Consider the following 13,673-nt stretch of genomic DNA (forward strand, 5'->3'; position numbering starts at 1 on the left):
CATGATTTATAATCCTTTGGGTATATGCCCAGTAATGGGATGGCATTCTAGTTCTAGATCACTGAGGAATCACCACACTGTCTTCCACAATGGTTGAACTAGTTTACAGTCCCACCAACAGTGTACAAGTTGTTCCTATTTCTCCACATCCTCTCCAGCACCTGTTGTTTCCTGACTTTTTAATGATCGCCATTCTAACTGGCTTGACATGGTATTTCATTGTGGTTTTGATTTGCATTTCTCTGATGGCCAGTGATGATGAGCATTTTTTTCATGTGTCTGTTGGCTGCATAAATGTCTTCTTTTGAGAAGTGTCTGTTCATATCCTTTGCCCAGTTTTTGATGGGGTCGTTTGATTTTTTCTTGTAAATTTGTTTAAGTTCTTTGTAGATTCTGGATATTAGCCCTTTGTCAGATGGGTAGATTATAAAACTTTTCTCCCATTCCGTAGGTTGCCTGTTCACTCTGATGGTAGTTTCTTTTGCTGTGCAGAAGCTCTTTAGTTTAATTAGATCCCATTTGTCAATTTTGGCTTTTGTTGCCATTGCTTTTGGTGTTTTAGTCATGAAGTCCTTGCCCATGCCTATGTCCTGAATGGTATTGCCTAGGTTTTCTTCTAGGGATTTTATTGTTTTAGGTCTAACAATTAAGTCTTTAATCCATCTTGAATTAATTTTTGTATAAGGTGTAAGGAAGGGATCCAGTTTCAGCTTTCTATATATGGCTAGCCAGTTTTCCCAGCACCATTTATTAAATAGGCAACCATTTCTTGTTTTTGTCAGGTTTGTCAAAGATCAGATGGTTGTAGATGTGTGGTATTATTTCTGAGGGCTCTGTTCTGTTCCATTGGTCTATATCTCTGTGTTGGTACCAGTACCATGCTGTTTTGGTTACTGTAGCCTTGTAGTATAGTTTGAAGTCAGGTAGCGTGATGCCTGCAGCTTTGTTCTTTTGGGTTAGGATTGTCTTGGCAATGCGGGCTCTTTCTTGGTTCCATATGAACTTTAAAGTAGTTTTTTCCAATTCTGTGAAAAAAGTCATTGGTAGCTTGATGGGGATGGCATTAAATCTATAAATTACCTTGGGCAGTATGGCCATTTTCACAATATTGATTCTTCCTATCCCTGAGCATGGAATGTTCTTCCATTTGTTTGCATCCTCTTTTATTTCCTTGAGCAGTGGTTTGTAGTTCTCCTTGAAGAGGTCCTTCACATTCCTTGTAAGTTGGATTCCTGGGTATTTTATTCTTTGAAGCAATTGTGAATGGGAGTTCACTCATGATTTGGCTCTCTGTTTGTCTCTGTTTGTTATTGGTGTATAGGAATGCTTGTGATTTTTGCACATTGATTTTGTATCCTGAGACTTTGCTGAAGTTGCTTATCAGCTTAAGGAGATTTTGGGCTGAGACAATGGGGTTTTCTAAATATACAATCATGTCATCTGCAAACCAGTACAATTTGACTTCCTCTTTTCCTAATTGAATACCCTTTATTTCTTTCTCCTGCCTGATTGCCCTGGCCAGAACTTCCAACACTATGTTGAATAGAAGTGGTGAGAGAGGGCATCCCTGTCTTGTGCCCGTTTTCAAAGGGAATGCTTCCAGTTTTTGCCCATTCAGTATGATATTGGCTGTGGGTTTGTCATAAATAGCTCTTATTATTTTGAGGTACATCCCATCAATACCTAGTTTATTGAGAGTTTTTATCATGAAGGGCTGTTGAATTTTGTCAAAGGCCTTTTCTGCATCTATTGAGATAATCATGTGGTTTTTGTCTTTGGTTCTGTTTATATGCTGGATTACATTTATTGATTTGCATATGTTGCACCAGCTCTGCATCCCAGGGATGAAGCCCACTTGATCATGGTGGATAAGCTTTTTGATGTGCTGCTGGATTTGGTGTGCCAGTATTTTATAGAGGATTTTTGCATCAATGTTCATCAGGGATGTTGGTGTAAAATTCTCTTTTTTTGTTGTGTCTCTGCCAGGCTTTGGTATCAGGATGATGCTGGCCTCCTAAAATGAGTTAGGGAGGATTCTCTCTTTTTCTGTTGATTGGAATAGTTCCAGAAGGAATGGTACCAACTCCTCTTTTACCTCTGGTAGAATGTGGCTGTGAATCCGTCTGGTCCTGGAGTTTTTTTGGTTGGTAGGCTATTAATTATTGCCTCAATTTCAAAGCCTGTTATTGGTCTATTCATGGATTCAACTTCTTTCTGGTTTAGTCTTGGGAGGGTGTATGTGTCCAGGAATTTATCCATTTCTTCTAGATTTTCTAGTTTATTTGCATAGAGGTGTTTATAGTATTCTCTGATGGTAGTTTGTATTTCTATGGGCTTGGTGGTGATATCCCCTTTATCATTTTTTATTGCATCTATTTGATTCTTCTCTCTTTTCTTCTTTATTAGTCTTGCTAGCTGTATATCAATTTTGCTGATCCTTTCAAAAACCAGCTCCTGGATTCATTGATTTTTTGAAGGGTTTTGTTGTGTCTCTATCTCCTTCAGTTCTGCTCTGATCTTAGTTATTTCTTGCCTTTTGCTAGCTTTTGAATGTGTTTGCTCTTGCTTCTCTAGTTCTTTTAATTGTGATGTTAGGGTGTCGGTTTTAGATCTTTCCTGCTTTCTCTTGTGGGAATTTAGTGCCATAAATTTCCCTCAACACATTGCTTTAAATGTGTCCCAGAGATTCTGGTATGTTGTGTCTTTGTTCTCATTGGTTTCAAAGAACATCTTTATTTCTGCCTTCATGTCGTTATGTACTCTGTAGTCATTCAGGCGCAGGTCGTTCAGTTTCCATGTAGTTGAGCGGTTTTGAGTGAGTTTCTTAATCCTGAGTTCTAGTTTGATTGCACTGTGGTCTGAGAGACAGTTTGTTATAATTTCTGTTCTTTTACATTTGCTGAGGGGTGCTTTACTTCCAACTATGTGGCCAATTTTGGAATAAGTGTGATGTGGTGCTGAGAAGAATGTATATTCTGTTGATTTGGGGTGGAGAGTTCTGTAGATGTCTATTAGTTCTGCTTGGTGCAGAGCTGAGTTCAATTCCTGGATATCCTTGTTAACTTTCTGTCTCATTGATCTGTCTAATGTTGACAGTGGGGTGTTAAAGTCTCCCATTATTATTGCGTGGGAGTCTAGGTCTCTTTGTAGGTCACTCAGGACTTGCTTTATGAATCTGGTTGCTCCTGTATTGGGTGCATATATATTTATCGTAGTTAGCTCTTCTTGTTGAATTGATCCCTTTACCATTATGTAATGGCCTTCTTTGTCTCTTCTGACCTTTGTTGGTTTGAAGTATGCTTTATCAGAGACTAGGATTGCAACCCCTGCTTTTTTTTTTTTTCCATTTGATTGGTAGGTCTTCCTCCATCCCTTTGTTTTGAGCCTATGTGTGTCTCTGCACTTGAGATGGATCACCTGAATACAGCACACTGGTGGGTCTTGACTCTTTATCCAATTTGCCAGTCTGTGTCTTTTAATTGGAGCACTTAGCCCATTTACGTTTAAGGTTGATATTGTTATGTGTGAAATTGATCCTGTCATTATGATGTTAGCTGGTTATTTTGCTCGTTAGTTGATGCAGTTTCTTCCTAGCATCGATGGTCTTTACAATTTGGCATGTTTTTGCAGTGGCTTGTACCGGTTGTTTCTTTCCATGGTTAGTGCTTCTTTCAGGAGCTCTTGTAAGGCAGGCCTGGTGGTGACAAAATCTTTCAGCATTTGTTTGTCTGTAAAGGATTTTATTTCTCCTTCACTTATGAAGCTTAGTTTCGCTGGAATTGAAATTCTGGGTTGATATGAAATTCTTTTCTTTAAGAACGTTGAATACTGGCCCCCACTCTCTTCTGGCTTGTAGAGTTTCTGCTGAGAGATCCGCTGTTAGCCTGATGGTCTTTCCTTTGTGGGTAACCCGACCTTTCTCTCTGGCTGCCCTTACATTTTTTCCTCCATTTCAACTTTGGTGAATCTGACAATTATGTGTCTTGGAGTTGCTCTTCTCGAGGAGCATCTTTGTGGTATTCTCTGTATTTCCTGAATTTGAATGTTGGCCTCCCTTGCTATGTTGGGGAAGTTCTCCTGGATAATATCCTGAAGAGTGTTTTCCAACTTGGTTCCATTCTCCCCATCACTTTCAGGTACACCAGTCGGACATAGATTTGGTCTTTTCACATAGTCCCATATTTCTTGGAGGCTTTGTTCATTTTTTTTTAAATCTTTTTTCTCTAAACTTCTCTTTTTGTTTCATTTCATTCATTTGATCTTCAATCCCTGATACCCTTTCTTCCACTTGATCAAATCGGTTACTGAAGCTGGTGCATGCATCATATAGTTCTCGTGCTATGGTTTTCAGCTCCATCAGGTCGTTTAAGGTCTTCTTTACACTGTTTATTCTAGTTAGCCATTCATCTAATCTTTTTTCAAGGTTTTTAGCTTCCTTGCAATGGGTTCGAACATCCTCCTTTAGCTTGGAGAAGTTTGTTATTACCAATCGTCTGAAGACTTCTTCTCTCAACTCGTCAAAGTAATTCTCCGTCCAGCTTTGTTCTATTGCTGGAGAGGAATTGCATCCCTTTGGAGGAGAAGAGGCACTCTGATTTTTAGAATTTTCGGCTTTTCTGCTCTTGTTTCTCCCCATCTTTGTGATTTTTTTCTACCTTTGGTCTTTGATGATGGTGACACACAGATGGGGTTTTGGTGTGGATGTCCTTTCTGTTTGCTAGCCTTCTAACAGTCATGACCCTCAGTTGCAGGTCTGTTGGAGTTTGCTGGAGGTCCACTGCAGATCCTGTTTGCCTGGGTGTCACCAGCAGGGGCTGCTGAACAGCAAATATTGCAGAACAGCAAATGTTGCTGCCTGATCCTTCTTCTGGAAGCTGCGTCTCAGAGGGACACCTGGATGTATGAGGTGTCAGTTGGCCCCTACTTGGAGGTGTCTCCCAGTTAGGGTACTTGGGGGTCAGGGACCCACTAGAGGAGGCAGTCTGTCCATTCTCAGATCTCAAACTCTGTGCTGGGAGAACCACTGCTGTCTTCAAATCTGTCAGACAGCTTTGAAGTCTGCAGAAGTTTCTGCTGCCTTTTGTTCAGCTATGCCCTGCCCTTAGAGATGGAATTGACAGAGGCAGGCAGGCCTCCTTGAGCTGCGGTGGGCTCCACCCAGTTCAAACTTCCCGGCCGCTTTGTTTATCTACTCAAGCCTCAGCAATTGCATACGCCCCTTCCCCAGCCTCACTGCCGCCTTGCAGTTCGATCTCAGACTGCTGTGCTATCAGCGAGCGAGGCTTCTTGGGCATGGGACCCTCCGAGCCATGCGCGGGATATAATCTCCTGGTGTGCCATTTGCTTAGACCATTGGAAAAGTGCAGTATTAGGGTGGGAGTGCCCCGATTTTCCAGGTACCATCTGTCACGGCTTCCCTTGGCTAGGAAAGGGAATTCCCTGACCCCTTGCGCTTCCTGGGTGAGGTGATGCCCCGCCCTGCTCTGTGGGCTGCACCCACTGTCCAACAAGCCCCAGTGAGATGAACCCATTACCTAAGTTGGAAATGCAGAAATCGCCCATCTTCTGCATTGCTCACACTGGAAGCTGTGGACTGGAGCTGTTCTTATTCGGCCATCTTAGAACCTCATGCCAACTGTCCTCCCTAATCTTTTATTATGCAGATGGGTTCTCTACCTGGCCTGTGCCTTGTTGCCTGTTCCTTTACTGTACATGTGATGACAAGAAAAGAAGATGGACCCTCCATGTTGAACATGCCTGGCCCTCAGGTAGCCCTTTTCTATTGGCACAGCTGCTGGCATTCATCTGTGCAAGCTTCCAGCTTGCTCATGTATGTCTGCAGCTCGATTTCTCAGGCTGCTCTTTGTTAGAAAAGAAATGATTTTTTGGGCTGCTTTTTGTTAAAATGGAAAATTCTGCCTATGACTCTGTTGTCCTTACTATCTGCCTAAATAATTTATTTCTATGTCCTGTATCACTGGATTCCCCCCACCTACCAAGTTGTTCTTAAAAACTGCTCCCTGAATGCTCTAAGAGACTGATTGAGTTTTGAATAAAACTTTGGACTCCCACACAGCTGCCTCTGCATGAGTTACTCTTTCTCTATTGCAATTTCCCTGTCTTGATATATTGGCTCTGTCTAGGCCTTGGGCAAGGTGAACCTGTTGGGTGGTTACATTCTCACTGTTATAATTTTTCAAAGGTGATTTCAGTCATGCCACCATCAGTGTAGTTCTCACCTGGGAGATTGTTAGAAATGTAGAATCCTGGACCCAGTGAATATGAATCTGCAGTTTTAAAAGATCTCCAGGTAATACATAGATGAATTAAAGTTTTAGAACTAATGCTATAAGTGACATGGCTTCTTGATAAGTTATTTTCTGATTTTCAATCTGAGGTCCCCTGGGCTGCCTGCATGGATGTGTGGATAGGGGTTGAGGGAAAGGATGAACATTGGTGTTTCTCTTCAAGAGTTTGAATTTGATGTTTGTTTGCACACTTCAATGTATCTGTATATTTTAAAAAGTGGAGCAGTTATTCCTGGAGTGAAACTTTTGTATTCACCTAGAAAATCCATTTCAACTATCTGAGTTAGTTTACCAACAGTTCCCAGAAGAGGGCGCTGCAATGCCTTTCTTTTTCTGTCCTTTACACCTGTGTACTGAAGTCAGAAACTAATTGATGAAATGTTTAAATCCACATTATTTCATTGGAGGTACCAATACTTGTATTTGCTAAGTAGGTATTCTTTTCTTTACTTTGTAGATGAGTAAACAGGAAGACTGAACTGTTTCTCAACTCCCAAATTCAGGCTTCTTTCAAAATCTACAGTACCATTGGGGGTTGTTATACCAGGACACAGGGAGGTGAAAAACTAAAGCAAAATAGTGTCTACTTCACAGTTTTGCCTAAGGCTGGGCTTAATTCTTAAAAAGGTAGCTCTGCTCTTAGTTGAGTGGTCTGGCTAAATTCAAGCAGATTAAACCAGTGTTTATTGTGTTGCTTTGCTAAGAGCCTTTTAGCTGCTTTCAACACAAAATGTTATCCATATTGCTTAGACTTTGCAAACGTAAATAAAATATTCTGTTATGAGTTTTGCAAGAATTTTGAGGGTGAGTTAATGTCAAGGTACCTCTGAACAAGATTTTATACATGTATAGGATGAACGGGACTGCCTTGATGTTCCCCTCAACTTGACTAAACTTTAGACAGATTTCTCCCTGACGTATCGCTCCTTTACTTCTCTTTTCTTAGATTGTTTACTTTAGAAAACTTCCCACTATAAATTCTGTCTTCTTATTTGAGATTTAAATTTTTCTCTAGCCTTTTATCGGTTTTGCAACCCAGGAATATCTTTCTCAAAGACCTGGGAGCCATTTCTTTGAAAAATAATCATCAAGAAAAATAGTTCCCTTATCTTCCCATCTCCGTGGGAGGGTAGTACTCTAACTTCCATATGTGCCAGTTAGCAAATACAGATGGCCTAATCATGTTGACCCACCTTCCCCACTAACATTCTCCAGAACTTTTTCACTAGCATACTCCAGCCTTTACAATCTCTCCTGCTTTTTGTTCAACAGATTTGAATACAGTCTCTCTTTCTTATTGGAACAGGCTTGACACCTATTGCAACAGTTTTGAATAAAGTCTTCCTTGCCTATTTAACTTTGTCCAATGCAATTTTTCTTTGAGAATAGCCTACAGAGATTCAAATACAATAAGGTTATTGTATTAGCTACTTGCATACTACTAGCATTCTTTATGACTCATTATTAGAAAATAATAAGTGTAATTGAGGAATATGGGTATTTTTCCTCTACAATTGAAACCACTGAAAAGTAATCCTATAAACAAAGTAGCCCCTGTCCAGTGTCTTTCCCTTATATCTTCCTAAAACACATTATTCTACTGTTCTTCCCACTTCAAGGGCCACAGTTTCTCATTTGCTGACTTTTCCTGTGTTTTCCTCTAAATGCAAAATTAAGATTTTATTCTTGGCTCACTTCACTTCTGTATTTACACAGGTACAGATGTGTAGATTAACAGATCTTGTTGTCGCTTCCACAGTTACCCTTCTGCAAACCTGTTCCACCTAGCAGTCAGAGGTATCTTCTAAAATATAAAAATGCAAAAGTATCTTTTCTCTGCTTGAAGTCCTTCAATAGCTCCTTATTGCAGTTAGAGAAAAAAAATGATACCCAAATCCTTCTCACTGTTTTACAAGGTCCAATACAATCTAGCATCTTTACATGTCCTCAACCTCAACCTTCACCACTCATCCTTCTCCACTTCTGCCTCCACTATGCCATGTTGATCATATTAGATCCACAAGAACTTCTTTCCATTCCTAGCACATGCCAGGTTCCCCTTCCTTAGGCCCTTTGCTCCTGCTGTTCCCAAGGTAAGGAATGCTCATTCCTCAGATCTATTTTGGTTATGACAGCTGAAAGCTTTTTCCCAAAGATCTGGAACAAAACATGGATGGCTACTGTCATCACTCTTATTCAGCATAGTACTAGAAGCCCAGCCCAAGCAATTAGACAAGAGGGAAAAATACAGAAAATCTAAATTAGAAAGGAGGAAGTCAAATTGTTCCTGTTTTCCGATGACATAATCTTATATATAGAAAACTGGAAAGTCCACCAAAAAACTCTCAGAAGGGATACAAGAACTTAGTAAATTTTCAAGATACAAAGTTAAGACAGAAAAAATCTGTAATATTTCTATACACACAAAATGAACTAGCTGAAAACAAAATCAAGAAGGCAATCCCATTTGCAATAGCTACACACACACAAAAACCTAGGAATAAATTTAACTAAGGAAGTGAAAGATCTCTGTGTTGTAGGAAAATCCAGGTTCTTGTCACATGACTAAGATAATTTAGGCATGAGGACTCATTGTAGGGTGAGTAGGGCAGAGTTTATTGGGTGAAAAAGAAAAAAAAGTGGGAAACAGGGACTCTCAGCAAAGTGACAGTCCTGCTATGAAGTTTCCCACCTTGCAGATTGAATCCTTGGTTATCACCCAGGAACAGGAGAGGCTAGGCTACTCCCCCTTGTAAACAGTGCTAACGTCCCACGGCTCCACCCCATCCTCCCAGTGCCCAGGATGGTCAGAGGTTCTCAGGAGACCCCTTTTGAGGTGGCTGTCTCATTCCCCCCTCTGAAGTACATCTAACTGCTGTTAGAATAAGGATAAGGATAAAGAAGACCAATCTTAACTGCCTCCTGCCGACAGGGGCGCTGTTTTGGGGGAAATGGCAGTCAGATCTCCCTCAAAGGCCTCTGTAACGGTCCCTGGCAGAAGGCGCCATTGTCCGAGGCTCCAGTTGCATGACTATTTGGAGTTCGATTGCCTGAAGGAGAGAAGAAACAAACCAGGTTAATAGAAAACATGTATCAAAACGAAACAAGGGGGTGGGTGAAGACAGCTAAAAAATCCTGAGGCCTTTTACCAGTTCACACAGGGAGACGGAGGGGGTGGGGGACAAAAGCTCGACTGGTAAGGAAACTTACTTTTGTGCAGGCATGTCATGCTTCTGGGCCTCCTTCTCCTGAGCCCAATCTGAAGCCGACCAGTCTAAGGTTTGGGAAATTAACTCTTCCCAGTTTGGAGGATGCATCTGAGGGGAGTGTCCCATAGTACGGAGACACAATTACTTATCATTAAAGAGACGACAGAGGAGGAAAAAGGAAGGTGTTTTTTCAAAGGAGTCCCAGGGATTCAAGATGCATTTGAAAGGGGTACAGACTGAAGATGAATGGCTACTCATCTAGAAAGAGGGGAGCCAGTGCCAGTGCCTCTGATTCCTTTCTCTTCCTAGCAAATACACAGGATACATGAGGGAGGAAAAGTGAGGTGTTCCTCTTTCTTTCCTCCATCCTTGTATCCCTGAGTCTTGGTGACCATGACCAGTGGCCATGGGTGTTAAAGTGGCTTTCACCCATGTTAACAGGGGGGGCCTAAGAGGTGGGAGTATCCATTCTCACCCATGTATGCCCTATCTCCCCTTCTGTCAGTAGCCTTTGGATTCCCTAGACCTCATTTATGCCATGGATACTAGCATAGCCTTTATCCATGAAACTGGAAGCTTGGCTTAATTGGCAGGAATCAGCCACACTCACCTGCACTATGTCTTTTAACTTCCGTTATCATCTGCCTCTGGATCCCTCAGATCCAGTTTTCTTTCCTAGGCCTTTGACTTGGAATTGAGATTGGGACAAAAATGCATCTTGGAGTGGGTTGCATGGACTCCTTATTCATAAACCAAATGCTGAAGTGAAGCTGTGGAATTCAGTCCTCTTCCAACAAGGGAGAGAAAAGGATGTCCAGTGACATGCCTAGATAACTGGTGGCTATAGTTATGCTTCCTAGGATTTGGGTGCCTGGTGCTTGGCTTTGGTTAGCTCCCTTGGTCTTACTTTCCCCCACCTCCCCCACAAAAAAACCCTCTGAGTGATGGGCAACCTATTTATTCCCATCACCTGGTAGGATTTGCAGGATAACTGCTCAGAACTAGAATATTGATCCAGATTTCTACATTACCTATCCCGTTTGTTCTTTCTGAGCTGCACACAGAGATCACTGGTTGGTTCACAGGAACAAGCAGGGTTAGTCTGAAAATGTAGGCAAAAACTGAAAAACAACTAATGAGTTTAGAATTTTAAGACAAATGTATGCTAAATTTTGAAACATAATTTCTCTCTCTCCAGTCCTCATTTTTGTTAAAAACACAAATCATGATAGGACTGAGTTGTTTGCAAAATTGAATTTAGTCTTATACTTGGCCTGATTATTTGCATAAAGTGCAGCAAAAATAATTATTTCTACATAGGCCTTTTGATTGGCTTTGATGGAATGCTGTTCCACAAGTAATCTCAAATAAGATCTTTTAAAGCCAAGCCCAGACATGTATTTGTATCCTCAAATACCTGTGAGTTGGGTAATCCTCTTGTCTTAAGGTTCCAAGATAAACTTGGAGCTCCTGGGCCTGTTAGAAAGTGACATTCTTTACTGATCACAGGTCATGAACCCTGTATAGGAACTGCATAGACAAGGCTATGAGACCAGTTTCCTCAAGGGACTTTTTTTTTTTTTTTTTTTGAGAGAGTCTCACTCTTGTTGTCCAGGCTGGAGTGCAATGGCACAATCTTGGCTCACCGCAACCGCTGCCTCCCGGCTTTAAGCAATTCTCTTGCCTCAGTCTCCCGAGCAGCTGGGACTACAGGCATGTGCCACCATACATGGCCAGTTTTGTATTTTTAGTGGAGATGGGGTTTCTCCATGTTTGTCAGGCTGGTCTCAAACTCCCAACCTCAGGTGATCCGCCCACCTTGGCCTCCCAGAGTGCTGGGATTACAGGTGTGAGCCACCATGCCCGGCCTTCCCCAAGGGACTTTTATTGGCTCTGCAAGTTGAGCTTGACTCCTTAAAGAGAAGCATACCCTTCCAGTCAAAGCCTTGGTAAAACAACCAGTTACTCCAATTGCATCCTGTTGCAAAAGAAAATGGATTTTTATTGCACTGATGCAAACAAGTATATTGCTGTAAGTTAAGAATACTCACAGATAATTTCCAAATTCTACAGGAACCAGGCAGAGAGAAGCAAATATACTCCAAATTTTGTTCACAGGGGTATACTCTACTCAGTGATTAAAGGCTATAAATAGTTCAAAAGATGTTTTCTTGACTCTAAAAAACAAAACAAGGATCAGCAATATCCAAGCAAAAGTGAAAAAGATTGCTTCATTTTTTTGAGTTCACTCAGTTAACCCTTATTTTGCTTGATATTCATGAACATTTTAGCTCTTCATGAGTTCTGTACATTTTTCCTTTATTCCAATGTCACAATCCCCAAAGGTATGAGAAACCTGTATCTGAGAGCACTCATAAAAGTTCTCTAGCTTATTATAAACCATCTTTTGAAAAAGATTAAAACAACAGTTGTCTGTGAATAACAATATGTCCAGGGTAGTTACAGTTAGAAACACAATTGACAAAGTTTTGTTATCTCTGTGGTTTACAATAAGTTAACAACTTTAATTATGATTGATAGGATATACTTTAGACATTAGAATTTTAGAAATTCCATACAATTTTGGAACATATATTAGTATTATTCACCAAAATATGACCTAAAGAAGACTGAATACAATTTTGGAACATATATTAGTATTATTCACCAAAATATGACCTAAAGAAGACTGAATACCATTTTGGCAATCCCATGTACCTAAACATGTCACATAATCCTGTTTACCTTTCTTTTCTGAACACTCCAGGGGCCCTCTGAAGTATCTGAAAAGCCAGGTGTCAGAAAAGACAATTTTGAAACTGAAGTTTGATTTTGGAAAGCCTATTAAATATATTAGAGGCTTAAAATACTTGCTGTTATGAAATAGAATTCCGGATTACCATAAGTTATTTATTTTGCTGAAATAACGACTAAGAAATTTTTTTAAAGAAAAAACCTTGTACAGCGCTTTCATACAAATTTTCCTGAAGAGCAGATTAGTGCCTTAAGGATACCTTGCTGTGCTTTTATTTGAATGCTCAATTTACAGAAAAATCATATAATACTTTTTGAAGTTAGTCAATATGTTCACACAGAGAATTTGTTGCAAGATTAATTTTTACAATCCTTCCACCAGTTGTTTGAACTTTTAGCTTTATCTTATCTAATTTAAAACAAATCTTCAACCCTAGGCAGGAATTTACATTTTTATGATTTCTTATAATCTTTATTAAAAACACATTTCACTGTTCTTACGCACCTTGCATGTAAATCTATTTCCAATAGTCTCAATTACATGTCATAATGGTAACTTTTAGCAATTTTTAACTGTAATGTAAAACCTGGTAAGTTGTTTTGATTATGTGCTAGGTGCAGCCAAGGTGTGACTCCTTCCAGCATAATTAAGCGAGTGTTTAGTTCCATGTGTCCCTAGGCCTTGCCAATTGTGAAGCCAGCAAATTGAAAAGTTCTCAAAATCCAAAAAAGCAGTTTATGACCTTAAAATATTTTGCCAACCTAGTATCTGACCTGCATAATTTAGTCCACCTATTTACATTTTGATGACATCTGCTTTTTACCAACAATCTTTAAGGCTGTTTTTGTCTCCAAGATTAAAGTCATGTGAACTGAAAGGTACCACAGCTTTTTGTCTTCTCTTTCATAAAATATTTGATCCAAGTGCTTGACTTCCTTTAGGCAAAATTAATTAGAGCTCTTTTTTTTATGTAAACATCACACACACAACACATATAGAATTACACAGACAGGTAGAAGATAACCCGGTCCCCGTAAGATCTTTCATTGGCCAATCTCCTAATTGGATTATTGGCCTCTGGGTGCTTTTAATTTCTGGAGTCCATGAGAAAAAAAAGAGGTCTCTCCTCTCTTGTGCGTGCATTAAAAAAGTGGCAAAGCAAAATGAAGAAAAAGTAATGCAGTTGACCAAGAAAAACCTTTTCTCAGCAAAACAAGGTCCAAGAAAAGGGAAACCTTTTAAATATGACTCTAACTTGGATATCCACTTTTAGTTAAGCTGAGCACTCCTTAAGAAATTCCTCTTAACTCCCTTATTATCTGAATTTAGCCACACCAAGTGGCCAATATTTCTGGCTTTCAAACTTTACTAAAGGCTCAGAGAAAGGAAAATCCAAGGCAG

The 13,673-nt window shown here is 40.2% G+C and overlaps 1 long non-coding RNA gene across 1 annotated transcript in view; it reads left to right on the forward strand.

Moving 5' to 3' along the window:
- Positions 1-6,071, forward strand: part of LOC109029068 (uncharacterized) — a 47,726-nt gene extending 41,655 nt beyond the window's left edge. Inside the window, exons 6-7 of the long non-coding RNA XR_008670513.2 lie at positions 4,746-4,906; positions 5,664-6,071. This is a non-coding gene — a long non-coding RNA (uncharacterized lncRNA). The remainder of the gene's footprint in view (positions 1-4,745; positions 4,907-5,663) is intronic.
- Positions 6,072-13,673: the final 7,602 nt, after the last annotated feature.

Source organism: Gorilla gorilla, chromosome 10 (assembly GCF_029281585.2).
Source record: "Gorilla gorilla gorilla isolate KB3781 chromosome 10, NHGRI_mGorGor1-v2.1_pri, whole genome shotgun sequence".
NCBI classification, from domain to species: Eukaryota; Metazoa; Chordata; class Mammalia; order Primates; family Hominidae; genus Gorilla; species Gorilla gorilla.